The 15,066-nt window shown below is 33.1% G+C and overlaps 1 protein-coding gene across 2 annotated transcripts in view; it reads right to left on the bottom strand.

The window, feature by feature from the left end:
- The window catches only part of LOC142973567 (lachesin-like), an 83,650-nt gene extending 80,918 nt beyond the window's left edge, over window positions 1-2,732 (bottom strand). The window contains exons 1-2 of one of the 2 annotated variants that reach the window (XM_076115404.1): window positions 2,536-2,554; window positions 2,366-2,427 (exon numbers count right to left, since the gene is read on the bottom strand). The gene's annotated coding sequence lies outside the window, so the exon portion shown is untranslated. Of the gene's footprint in view, window positions 1-2,365 lie in introns of both variants that reach the window. The other variant, XM_076115412.1, reaches the window with a different exon arrangement.
- Between the last annotated feature and the right edge of the window lie 12,334 nt (window positions 2,733-15,066).

Below are 15,066 nucleotides of genomic sequence, written 5' to 3'. Positions count from 1 at the left end.
CTTAGAAAATTACAATTAATGTAGTTTTGATAATTGGATACTTTTAGTAAGATCCTAAACTTGGCTACCATTCCCAGTAAAAGGCAATTCGTTCACCCTGCATGGGACCTAAAATAACAAACGAAGTGTGGGTGTAATTCCTTGTAAAACACCCAAGTAATTGGAGGCGCTATGTTGTGTATTATATTATTTCTCTTCCTTCGCTTTGCCCAAGGCACTTTGAAGAATATAAATATAATAAAGTAACTTTCAACAATATTACTGGCCACCTGATAACGAAGATAATAATTTTAAAACAAACTTTATCTTTATACCGTCAGTTCATTATAATAAATTCTTATTTAACGGCTTTGAAAGCGTTACCCCAGTTTCATGTAGACCAAACGAGCCACTATTCAGGCTAGCCATATGCCTGAGCCATTATAAAGACCACTGGCAGTAAACGTGTCTAAATACTATATAGCATAGAAAATTTACAGCTCAATATAAATCAGCGAATAAGTATTCCTCCTTATAATTTATGGCACACTTCTACCCCGTTGTTGGTGGGTAATGGATGCGCCCGCAGATATCAGCCGTGGCCGTCTTTAAATTACTCACTGTTCAGGAAGCAAGCCTCAGTCGTGACTACAAATCCACTTAAGGGCACTTCTCACACTATTTAGATAAGCCGCACTAATAAAAATCACCCCTCACGTGTAATTGATTTTAATTATATCCTGCGAACCTTTATAAAAAAAATAATTTGATTTTTGATGATTCGACTTCATTTATGAATAGAGCAAGTAAAGTGATGTTATTTTACTTATAAGAAGTCACGTATGATTTAACATCATCTATATTGTCAAGTGCCACCCAAAATATAAGAGTGAATGAAAAACACAAAAGGGTATATTCGTGATCGTTTCAGTACAACAATTTCCTGTAATGAGTAATGAAAATAATTTCCCAACAGAATGTAAATTTATATAAAAATACAGCTTTTTATCAAAGCTCCTAAAAATTCCGTACACAGGAATTCATACAGAAAATGAATAGAATATTAAATTATGTTGGTCCGCATTTTGTAAAACTGACGAAGCTTCTTGTTAAGCTTTCAAGAAGCTTTTAAGTTAATGAACAACTTATTAAAAAAATCTATTGACTCTTTATACTGGTGTTTCAAACAAATTATGGTAAGGTTTATTTATAAAAGTGTAGCTATTATTACTACATTGACACACTTTTACCTAATACTATAAAATGTTATTAAAATTGATTTAATGAGTATTTCAAAGAGGCTTATCTAAATAAGGCTTTTGAACCTAAAATAATATAGACTCTATTATAATTAACGAAGTAAAACCAATGTTATTAAAAGCGGGTAACTAGTCATTGTGTGCCTTTTGGTGGAGCTAATTATTATTTAATAACCACATTATACTGCTCTTTTATACTTTAAAATGTCCTTTTTTATATATTTTTTAAATAAAATAAGGTCAATACGTTTTACCAGGAATTGTTCAATGACAAAAATGAACAATAAAATAATTGGAAGTCGAGTATTACGGAGTTTATTGCGAACTCTGTAATACCGGTACAATAATTTTCACCTTGACGCGGCATTAAAATTGTAATGTATCGCAACATATAATATATTTTATGGTGAATAATTAATTGTTCTTATTGGCTGAGCTCGGGACTCACCAAAAACAACTTCGCAGAAATTATCGTAGTGAAATGTTCCATACATTTATTCGTTCAAAATGAAACCTTTAATTCGGCCATTTTTGGTTGTGAAATTCGAGTTTCATTGGGGAGAGCAATTGGCAACTTTATTTATTACTAGACGGACGCCTGCGGCTCTGCCCGTGAAAACATACTTTATCCCTTTTACCTCGCTTAAAGGGTCAAATTTGGAAAAATCCCTAAGTGGGTGGGTACGTCACCGACAGGATACAACAATTTCGCTCGCCACCGGCTTCGTTTTACATCTTTTAGACCTAATGTTGGTTTTACTTATCGCTATGTAATTTTATCTTTTCTTTGTAATTATACCGTTTCACTCTGTTATTACCTCATTTAATATTTTAGTGAGGTTATTCTGCGAATAAGTTGAAAGTGGCGTGGGTTATGTCTACATAAGACTTGGGCTTTAATAACATAAAACACTTTGGTATTACTTGTAACTCTTATACAACTTTGTCTAGGAATTCCTCAACTGTTAATAGTTAATTCGAGGAAAATAAACAATATGTTTCAACTATACGCTGTCGTAATATAATCTACTTTCAAGGAAAAGTATAAAATAAAATATCTCTAAGCTAAGTTATGCTAAAATTTAATAAAAAAATTATTTTGAATATTTAAGTAGACAAACACTCACCTAAATAAATTTAAAATGTCAAAACAAAACTAGTGAGACAGGTCATAGGTCTTGGATCATATCTGTAACAAACAGGTGTGCGCTCGTCATCCTCGCCACAGTCACTGAACATGAATACCACTCAAAAGCTCGTCGGTTTAATTAACAAAATATTTGTTTACGGTCATTACTTTCCTCCGTCTCACTTCTGTTGATTCGGTAAAGTTATATTAAATTTGGGTGAAGTTAAACACAAAAGTTTAGTGGTTATTCGCGTTTGTCGGAACAAAACACAAACGAGAAGTAAGCTCGTCGAGTGGAGTGGCAAGTTGTGCGGTGGCGCGACACAGTCCTAGCGCGCGGCCCGGTTCGCACTGACTTAGTTCGGTGCGACACACGGAGCGACCGGCCGACTTGAGAGCGATGCCGTTGCGATTCATGCGCGGATCACTGGGTAGGAGGAGTCTTCGCACAAAACCACGCCTACCAAGGAGCTACACATTTCTTTTTCAATATGTGTAATTCAATTTCGCTTATGTCTTCGCTGGGAAAGTTGATGCCCCGTTGTCGTTGAACACGATGTTTTTATGTAAACTGTAATGTAGTTCGCGAACCGAGTCGGCCCGTGATGCTACGCTCTGTGAGATTTTCCCTTTTCTTTTTTGTTGCCAATTTCACGTGCTGTTGCTTGTTCATATGTAAGGGAATAATAATAAAAATTGCGCAACTTTTTTAAGATAAAGAACAAGTGCTTTGATGAGCCTTACTCTCGGTGAACTCCATAAAGTCTTTTCTTGAACCTTGTTTTATATTGAGTAGTATGAAAGTACACTTCACCCTGTTTAAAACTTTTTAGAAGACTTTTTTGATTATCTTTTTTTTTTTACAAAATGCACATAGAAATAGCAGTAATAATCAATAGCACATACTGGTTATAAAATGATGACTCCCGTCAAGTATATCTCTGAACGGTCAGTGCATAGATGGGTACTCGTTCCAGCTTCAGGATACTGTTAGATAAGCTATTATGTTATTCATATACTTACCGAGCTTAAATATAATAACAGTATTAAATTTATTCATACCCACCGTCAGATATATTTATGGGGCAAATAGTGACCACTTTTTACCTAATAGATGATATCTGTGAAAACATCATAAAAAATCTTAATAGTACTGTTATCATACATAAAAACCAAAATAATATTAGTATTGACCTATAAAAAATATGAACAAATATTTAGTACAGAATTATTTTTATTGAATTTTCCTTAAGCTTTCTACTATTTCCTTATAATGAGAAAGAGTGTATTTAAAATACAAACTGTTATTCCATATAACATTTTTGATTAATTTGTCTTTTAAATTACTTCAAATTTTTTTTTCAATACGAAGCAGACTTTCTCAACAACTTTTCAATTTTGCAGCTTTATTAGAGACATGACTTTAATTCATTTTAAGTGACTTCATTATATTATTTAGTATGTACTTTTTAAAACTGTAATGTTTTGTAAATAAAAATCAGTCTGTTAAAGATCTATTTTTCAATAGGCACTTTGATGCGGCAACTTTATTGTTAATTCATTTTAAGCAGGGCATTACACCTAATGTATTATCTATCACACTGTTCGATCCATATATTTCAATAAGAACAAAAAAAAATACTGTAAAGAGATACAAATATTACTATTTGAAATGTAAGATTATTATAATAAACAGTAATACCAGTGTATTAATTGCAACACATTACAAGAGTCACGAGTAACTGCGGCCGCGTTTTGGACTGTAAAGGAATTCACTAAATTATAACAGTAAATTAAGCGCTAGTTTCATTTGCGTTACAAAGTGAATTATGTGTTGGTGTCTTAGTTCTGTCGCCACCTAACTTACTACGGTTCAAAATTAATACAGAACCATAAGCCAGCTCTAATACCGCGCGTCCTCAAGCTTCTATTTACCGTATCAAATTTGAAAGACTCACCACACAGGAATTTCAACTCTTTCCTTTACAAATTAAAGTTGAAAATTCCGTGATGTGTGGTAATGTACATAAGCTCTTATGTGCAGCTTCAATCATTATTAAGTGTACACCTATTTGTTTAGTGTCGTATGTAACGAGATACTAATGACGACTGACATCTATAAATTAAATTACGTTATATGATAGCACCTGTCTTGGCAGTAAGTCACTTGAAGAAAGTTTGTAGGCGAAGAAATTGTTACTGCTATTTTTACGAAGTGAACACTCGGTTTTAAAAGAGGTTTAAATTTTCCAAAAAAATATGTTACAATTTCTTAATCTATAAATGGTCAATGTTTTTGAAAATGAAGAATTAATCAAAGAAGAGGAAGATTAACAAATGTAGCAAAAATATACATTGATTATTTAAATTGTGAAAATAAATACGGGGTTCTTTGGCAATGAATATTTGATTCCGTATTTAAAACAAAAAGATAGATTTAATTCTAAAAACATAAGTCTGCATTATTATATTGAAGAAACAAAATTTTGTATCAAGAGTTTTTTTCAACGTTACATCTGCTTATATTATTCAGGCGTGAGCAGTTTCAATAAAAAATAATATTTTAAACAAAAAATAATCATGACACATAAAGGTGTCCAGCTGTGAAAATCCGACATCATTCAATAGTTATTACGTGATATAGTTGAACCAATCAAATGTGAAAAATAGAAACCGATAGAATTTATTTTACAGAATATGAGGCAATTTTATTATCATTTGGTCACAGTACGACAAAAAATCACGTTCAGTAAAGCGTAATGAATAAAATAAAGCAAATTTTCACTGCATTACCAATAATGGATAAATTAAAACCCGTATAACCCGACAGGTTAGTAGCCTTGGCATGCTGGGTTAGTTTATATAATAATTAACAATTCCATATATTTCCAAAATAAAGTAGCTATATCAAGCGGACTACTGTCAGCTGCATAAGCCTACGGATCACTGAAATTCTTATTTTTTTAATCCTGGATACCTCCAAGACCTGCTAATCCCGCTTACAAGGCTCTGTACTAAGTTGTTGGGTTATAATACAATAGTAAAAAGTTAAAAAAATCTCCTTTGTCTTATTTTCTGAATTGTCTTTTTTTGATTTCTGCTACTAGTATTTAAACGCCATGTTACGATGTCGTAGCACCGTAGACGGTAGCTACGAAAATACGTAGAATCATGGTACAATGAAAACAAACTACACATTATTGTAGTAGTTTTGACGTTAATAAAGCAAAACTTGTTTCATTTGATACTTGAAGACGTTATTAATTAGGTACTGAAAAATAATAATATAAAATATTATCTTTTTCGTTTAATATACTGTTTCTGAGAAGTAAATTTAACATTTATTTACCGATCCCCAGTTCTTCAATCCACAGCATCAATAAAAATAAACAAGCCAAACAGGTACTCAACTATTTATGAAGCGGATGAATCATAAAAGAAACAAAATCCAACCTGAAAGCGTAGTTTTATAAACTGAACTAGTTTTAAAATCGAGCTAACGTTTAAAGCTCGACAAAAAACGCAACAACACTTTAACGGCTCAAGTTTTTCATACAGCCGTAAGAGGGGGTAAGTCCGATGTAATCCTGGCAAGTTTGCTAGATCGTCTCGGGTAAAGGAAGCAAAAGGAGGCCGATACTCGGCTCCTCCCCGGGGGCTCGTTTGATTCGAAGCGATTTCTCGGCTCGGTCTTATGATTAAGTCAACTCTGGTGGGATTCGGAATCGAGACTCACTACTGTCTCGATAATTCAACTACACGATATATACGTCAAACTTGTTTATTGATTTTTATGCAGTTTTGAGTTGACGCCGCGATTTTATTGGAGTTATTCCTTTTTTTCTCCATTCCTTGGTTTCAGTTCTTTGAACCATTGATTGATATTATCTAGTGTTGACGTTAAATCCATTTTATACTGTGTTACGTATTTCATTAAAAGCGATACAAGTAGAATAAATTAACTCAAAGATAATATCTTCAAATACTAAAGGAAGTAGTTAAAGTAAATCCATCCATGCGCTACATTACACCTACACTATTATGCTAATAGAAACGTTCGACTAGCTCATTTTTTCAACTACTTTGAACCTACTTAGAACTTCCTCTGTATTTTCACTTTTCTAGCTCATTTTCTTTCAAACTTCCACTTTTTATAAATTGACTAGCGAGTGAAGATTTTATTACGGAATATCTAGATAATGAAATGAACATAAATAAACTTTATTATAGAGAGAAACAGGAAAATACGATAAAGGGGAAGGAGCCTTCCATTTGAACGGAAAGTTGTTTTATATTAGGCAAATTTTCTTTATTTACATTTAGGTAAAAAGAAAACTTCACCTGTTCTCTTACGACAGTAAATTCTTTGGTTTACGAATGATTTTATTTGTCAAAATGTTCGAAGTGAAATTTAAACAGGTCATATTTTTTGTTTGCCCGATGATTCCCAAGGGGAGCGGGATAATTGGTTTTCATGTCACTGTAATTTTCACAGTTTGTTTTAACGCACGCTTTAATTAATTTACCATTTGGTTTAATAATTTATTATAGAGGAAAAGTTTTAGTATAGAAGTTGTACCGAACTGAGTTCTGAGTTAGAGGTTCATGTGGTTTAGCAATGCTCGGTCGGGAACATACGTTGAATTGGCTTGTTCGGTGCGAACTGTGAAAATGATTCGTTTGCCCCAACTTTGCGGTCTTAAGATTGTCTCGTTGAAAGATAAACAAAATGGTTTTTAGAGAGACTACTCTTTGAATTAGTTACTTAAAGTTTCGACGTCGATTTGGAATTTAGATGGCAAAGAATGGGTAAAATTGGGTCAGCTCGTTGCCGTAAAGATAGAGGGTTGGTTTGAACTGTTACGATGTGATCCTTACATGTGTTTTGGGTTGAGTGTAATTGAGGTTTATAGTTCGAGAATTGAAACCTAGTAATAGAGCCTTGGGCCATTTACTGAAACAATTTTGGGATTCGATATGAGCACATATTCATGACTTACCAAATGAATACCATAGGTATTATTTACAAAGTTCTATTATTATCTCCGTAACCATCAAAACCTTTATATTGTTTTACTTATCTGCTAACACAACAATAGTTCCAAAAAACTTTACCCTGTATTAATCTACAAATGTAATTTAAAAAATTTCGAACTGTATGAATTTTAAATGTCCCTCCATTGTCGCGCCATCGTGTTTAAGCGAGTTTCTTAAACAATAGCGGGTAGGGTCGCTTTAACGTCTACAGATCTTATTGTTCGAGGAATATGCGGTCTCAGTTCAGTATTGTTGTTATCTATGCGTCCGACCTCTCCCGTTTTGGGAAGAAATTAAAATAATAATACGTGTTACATGTTCCTATTATCACCAGTTACCCCTCTATCTCGCCGCTTCAGTAGGCTTTACTTGCTCCTATTATGACGTCATTGCGTCAATTGTGAACAAATAGTACGGAACAAGAAAGACTTTGGGGAAAGTATCCAAATTAGTTGCTCGGTGTACTTTGGAAAGTCAAAAGTTTTACTGTAACTTCAATTCAAATTACTGATACCAAACTTGTTAGTTATGCGTAGTTTTACTCAAGTGTTTTTTTCCATTTAACTGTCTTATCTAACACTAGCTGACCCGCGCAACTTCGCTTGCGTCACCTAAGAGAATGGGTCAAAATTTTCCCCGTCTTTGTAACATTTTCGTTGCTACTCCGCTCCTAATGACCGTAGCGTGATGTTATATAGCTTATAGCCTTCCTCGATAAATGGGCTATCTAACACTGAAAGAATTTTTCAAATCGGACCAGTAGTTCCTGAGATTAGCGCGTTCAAACAAACAAACAAACAAACAAACAAACAAACTCTTCAGCTTTATAATATTAGTATAGATAGATTAGTACAGATCTGAATTCGTAGGTACCTATTCTATCATTAATTTGGAGAATGAGATACTTGTAACAAACGGTGAACGGAAATATATCTTCATTAGCTAATTTACGCAGGAATTAATGCAATCTTAAATCATTATAAACCGCGGTTTACTTAAAAATTCGACAGCTATCTTTGGAAAAAATGTAATAGTAGTCATTTAACGCAAGTTTCGCAGTAGTAATAAATTCATCATGTGGAAACGAAAACGAAGTGCTCAACAAAAGCCTTTTACACACAACATATTTGCAATATTATTACTTGGTTGCAGCCGTGTGCATGTAAAGTTAATTATTGTCTGCACCATATTTACGACACGGGGTTCGGTTGTCGCTTAATTTAGCGGTTTCCATGCCAGTGGGTAATTAAACGATTGTTTGCCATTTTGCGATAATTGATGTTGGTGTGTTTGATTTGAGCTAATTATCTTTCACGCATTAAATTATTAATTCATTTGGCCACCGTTTTACAATGGTTAATTTAATCATACAATTGGTTGGCGTATGCGCAGTTCTGTTGACTTATAGAAATGTTACATGTAATTTTTTATTTATTATTTTCATTATTAAGTTTACCTGCAGTTTGTTTTTAACACGGAAGTAATTATTTTGATGTTTTAAGTTATTTTTACACTTATCGCATGCTGGAGAAAAATATCGTATAGATCGTAAATAAACCGGTGAACTGTCAAATTATTTGATCTAGACTAATTATTATTTTTCGTTATTTTTTACTTATACAAACAAGCTCGATATTATTTCTTGAAATGCACTTACATTTTTTTAATAACCTTCAGTAAGTTTTTTCAAGGTCTAAACTCTAAACAGTTTGTTTTTTTGTACAAACTTTGTCAATTAGTAAAATATTTAAAAACAGTAATTAAAATCTCGTTTCGATACATCTATCGTGTTACCAAGGTATAAAATTGAAAAGTTGCGAGAATTTTAAATGAATCGGTCTAATAGATCACACTTTGTCATCACATTGTTGTCATAAATCATACGAATTTGTTGCCAGGTTTCAACATTTTGTGGCCATGTTTGCCTTTTAATAACGTTCGGCGTCGATTTTTCACGGGGTGTATTACATGACTTGTTATTGAGAGTACTGAATACGAATCTGTCAGAATGTGTGCCATAAAAAACTACATAATTGACTATGGTACATTGATAAAAATTTACTTATAATAAGATTTTTTAATTTAATTACTATTTGGGGGTTTCTACTGTGTCATGGATATGTCAACCCTGTTGTAACCACTAATGATAACAACAGAATAGAAGACTAAGTATAGTGCCTTAAATTCATAGCTAAAAGAAAGCATAAACGGGAAACCGGAACAATGTTCATCGATAAAAAATCTATTAATAAATATATTTTTATTTTGACTTCTAAGGTTTTGTCATGACGTCATTTGAAATCGAAAAGAAATATATTACGTTAATAACGAATGAATGCAAGCTTAATTAAGTGAAAAGTCCTTTACCCATCTAATTTTGAGACCATTCATCTGAAAAAAGTAGTTCATCATACATTTTCATCAGTACCTACTCCCCCATAGTGCAAATAAAACCCATTTAATAGAATAAAAAATGTATTGCTTTCCTTTTGAATGTAATTTCAAGCTTGGGGGAGCATGCCAGCATTTTTAAACGGCAGAATTGCGATCCTCGCGAATACGTACATATATTAAAATCAACTTGCGTTTTGCTCTCATTCGTCTCATAATTTTATTTGCTGGTAGCAAAATGCGCTTGGTTGGAATTCTTATTTGCTAAACATAATATTTTGCTTTTGTTTAGATATTATACAGACTTGAAAATACTAGACTGTTATCCTTACTTCTTTTATGCCTGTACAGTTAAAGTTTAGTGTAAAAATATCAAATTAATTTGCCGTGTACAATACAAAAAATCGAATAGCTCAAATGCTGTAACTGGATGCACCGGCGGGTGCATAAGTAATCTCCACAACTTTCTAGTTGTACACCAAAAAAGTCGCTGACAGCAACTAGGTGTGAGAGAAATAAAAAGACGTAAGTCAGACAGCAAATGTCTAGTTTATAGAGGAAAAATCACCGTATTCGTTATTATATCTCTATTCAAAATTTATGGAGTCCACGAAATAGACCATTAAATAAACCACTAAAACTTTTGCTCAAAAGACTGCTCCACTCTGATATTATCCGTTAAGACATGGTTTACTCTTTAATATAAAAGCCAGCTGTCTATTATTTAAAGAGCGTGGAAGTAACCCTTTTAATCAACTTCCGATATTCCAATAGCCGTAACGTCCAAACAATGTATTTAATATTTGCACAAAAGAATGCCTGGCGTAGTTCGAGCAGTTGAGCAGTTGAAGCAAGCTTTAGTTTTTGTTCAAACCTCCTTCCACTCTTTAGTTGTTACGCAACTTGCATTATTAGTTTTCAACTTCACAAGTTTAACATTTTCGGCTGAGTTTAGCTCCCTCAAATTAAATGTATAGTACGATAAGGTTTGTAATACACATGCTGTGGAATACTGGGGTTAAATTAAGGCATTCATACCCGGCATGTACTCGTACATTTATTACAACGTTTCCGCTGATGAAATGTATATGGATTTATCAATGTTGTTATTACAAGTATGTAATCATATCTTTTCATGTGTATAAAGAATAGTAAGAACAATAATGATATTGAACATGATTCATGAACGAACATGTTTGTTAAATAGAAGTAAAAAAAACTATAAGTAACTTAAAATTAACTAATATCAATTATAAAATAGCAGTAGGGTTTCTATTACCCTTCTATATGATGGTACATACACGTGGCAACGACTAAAAAAGTAATAATATTGCCTTTCTTTTACTTTCGTATTAAGCCGAGCGAAAAAAGCGTATAATAGAAAGTGAAAAGTGTATTTCAGGCCTAAGGTTCGAGTTTTTATTTGAACTTGAGGTTGAGGCTAATCTAAACTTTTAATCACGGCTCTGAAGTAAGCAATCCTTTCTTGTTCAATGGCTACGTTAAGTACTTATTTAATTAATTTCAACTCGTTTCCGATGTTTGTTCGATCACTGTAATCTTCCAATAAAGATAAGTCTAATGCCTATTCGTGTCAAAAAGTTTATACTGAATTAAATAATACCTTCAAAGGAATATTTTTAGTATGAGTGTAGTTAGAAGAAAGAATATCATTGTAAAGTGCATGCTGTAATAGTGTAATATACGCATTTTTCAGTAGCACCATTATCTACCGTTATCGTCTATGGATGGCTATCAAGAAATTTTGCACGAAAATCTGAACAGTGCCTCTAGCGGGAGCCGTAGCAACTATATTTGCAGTTCACTTTGATGCACGACTGTAGAAGATCGCGCAAGTTCTACTAATCGCATAATACATAAAATGGAAAAATAATTAAGTAGTTGCTACTCATAATTCATTTAGAGCTTATTTTATTCTATTCAGTTACCCATACCGACCTAGATGATAATTAAATTTAAGTCTAAATATTATTTAATAATCCTTATCAATGTCAAAAACTTAAGCGTTATTTATTTGAGAATGAGAATTAACTGTTACAAACAACTTTTATGTCAAATTAATTTAAGCTAATATTTGGTTAAAATTATTATCACCAAGTAAAGCCTATGTACAACTTGTATAAAAACAAATCTACACGTAATTGGCTAAGAAATCACAATTTAGAAAACTCTTGAAAAGTGGGCAAGAGTGTATACATATAAGTCTATGTGTAAATATCATAGTTAGGTTATCATTTAATTTTAATTATGTATCTTGTCCTTCTTAACTATGTTTCTTATACTCTATAAATTATAATATGATCATTCATAGTGTCATTCGCAATCACAAGGTAGTAAATCTAGTCTTCTGTAAATGTTCACTTAAAAATGTTCTATATCGGTAACCTTAAAAATTTTCTTCATTTATTTCTAACGGACCATAAATTTATAGTAAGCCCTCTAAAATAGAGAAGTTCCGGATGCAAGCAATATAACTATCTATCGAAAACTGCACTTGAGGGCTGGTGGCTCATACGAGGAGGTGCTCCGGCGCAATTAACTTGATTTATTCCAGGCGTTTACTTATTCAGTGCTACGGTTACTACGCCCAGGGAACACGCAACTTCACTTTAAAAAATCTTGTTCTAACTTCAACAACAAGCCGTACGATATTCGACCTTATGACTATATAATTTAAGACATCTATTGTTCAAAGTTAGAAATATTTAAGACTCAAAGTTTCAGACTAACTGTCTCACGTTGCAGAACATCTTTAAACATGCGACCGTGTTACAGTAAATATTTTAAAAAATAAAGCCTCTGATTTAGATTCAGTGAGTTGAGTTAAAATTATAGACCTGGGAGGATATGTTAATGATAGTGTTTGTACTAGAGACCTAGATTGAGCCATTATGTTTTAAACCCCTCTTGTGTTTAGAAATGTTCTTTAGTTATTCGTATGTACCTACATACATATGTTTAAAGACAACGAACTGTGAATGCATTTCATAGGATGTTTTGGCCTGTCTGTAATATGTGCGAGCCAAATGACTCACTGAGCTGCGCTGAATTTTCTGCTATACGAATTCCTTAAAATCAATTTACAAAAGCATCGTATCCTAATTAAAAGTATTTAAATATTGTAAGAGCTCTTTTATTTAGTAAAACGCTGAATTTTAGTTTTAGAGCTAACAGAATCTATAAACAACTTGGTAAGACAATATCGTGAAAATTATGTACAAAGGTACTACTCTCTACTCGATACTCTAGCTAGGAAAACTAAAATAAAAAGCAGATTACAATAACGAGATAATAGAGGGTCTTAACAACTGCGAAGCAAACTTAACTACCAGCTGCAGCTATTATGAACTAATTCTCGTGAAAGAAAGCCTTTGGCGGGCACAGGGGTGGGTTTGGAGGGCCATTAAAAAGGTGTGAGAGTGCGAACGCCGCCTCCAGCGAATTTGTCAGACGACGTCGTGAAATTAACACTAGAAGAACATAAGTCAGAGGCGGGCAGTGTTGGGACATCGCCTCGGGGTGCTATCGATATCTTAGCTGTGGTACATTTTACTTCAATCTGAATTGAGAAAGTAGTTCGACTTTGTATGTGAGTGAATGCTACGAGGAGAAAAATATTAAATCTGCCTGCAATATCAAAGATGTATGGAAATGTTTTCCGTAGTATATATGTACATGCAGTCATCATTATTATAGTCTTATGTTATATTTATGCATAAAGTGATATAATTGAAAACTCAATTAGTTATGAGTTTGATGATGTTTAGATTGCTTACTATTTTCAAGAACAAAAACGTCCGTGTTTTGGAAGGTACGGCAAATAATGGGACTCGACTGTCCTTTTCAAAGATCTTTGACGGTCGTTAACAGCTGTGAGAAGCTTGAAAGTCTTAAAAATTAAATATTTTTGTTAATCATCGGTATAGCATTCACATACAGAATTTTAATTCATTTAACGACAAACTTGTTAGTGCATTTGCCCTGTAGGTCGACAAAATCATTTTGTTTGTAAAAAGACCTTAAAAAAACAATCGATATTTAGAATACGCACAACACTAAAGACGTTTAGGATGTAGCAATAATTGCAGCGACATCGTGCTATAGCCACGTTATTAAGTTGAACATTACAACGACTATGCAGCACTACGGCACGCCTCAACCCTCTCAACAAAAAGAATTCCACTAAACGAAATATTATTAACCTAATTAATTTGAAGCTGTGTCAGATTTTTTTGAGGTAACCATTTTTTTTGGTATATTTTGTTTTTGGACCGCGATTTCCTGCTTTCGGCACTTAGAAGCTCGAGAATTACTTTAAAAAGTGTGCTGACGGTACTCCGATCTAAAAAATCGACGATGATAAGAAGCCGCCATCAAATTAGCCATGGATAATTTTGGTACTTCTGTAGCGCGATTCTGTAGAATCGGTACTGTTGAGTATTAAAATTTTGACACTTAGAATGTACTGCCAAAATAGTACCTACGAAACCCGTCAGAGGCGCTGATCAGATTTTCATATAAAATTTCTCGATGACGGGCCGGTTGTCGGTAGTCGATAGTAGTGAGAATCGAGTTACGGGGGGCTATCACGTATCTGAGTTGTCAAACATTTGAAAGCCATTATGCTGTACATTGTTTTCTCTCTTAGAATATTGTGATTAACACGTTACGTCAAAGCAGCAATGTACTGAATAGTGACCATAAATTTGACGTACACTAGCTGTCAACTGAGATACGTGATAAGCCCGCTGGTAATCCTTTCTAATAAACTCATTCTTTCATATTAGATGTACTCGTAAGTTCACGTTGACAGCGCAAAGCGACGGATTTGAATCCTATTTTTCTTTTACTATGTTATACTTATTAAGGTACCACAAGTGTCAAAATGTTAATCAAAATTATAGTTAATCTTTATCGCCTTTTTGCTAAGAAGCCGTTTAATAATAATAAAACAGAAATCTAATCACAAGTAAGTTCAATAGGTGCTCTTGTTTTCAACTGTGAGATTTAACAGTGAATGAATGGAGTTGCTATTATATATATGTTTTTGTTGTAGTAAGATATCTCCAATGCCACAACTCATTGAATATCAAACTATTCTGAAATAAAAATGTATAGCTAAAATTAAAAAAAACATAGGTCACCTTACATTTTAAGAACGCATTTATTGAGATGTATAGATATTTATTTTTAATTTACCAATAGCTAAGACACTTTTGATATCATCGTATCTTTTCATTTTTAAGATCT

The sequence above is a fragment of the Anticarsia gemmatalis genome, chromosome 1 (genome assembly GCF_050436995.1).
Source record: "Anticarsia gemmatalis isolate Benzon Research Colony breed Stoneville strain chromosome 1, ilAntGemm2 primary, whole genome shotgun sequence".
Taxonomy (NCBI): Eukaryota; Metazoa; Arthropoda; class Insecta; order Lepidoptera; family Erebidae; genus Anticarsia; species Anticarsia gemmatalis.
The sequence above is the reverse complement of the archived record's forward strand: the minus strand, read 5'-3'. Positions and strand labels throughout refer to the sequence as shown.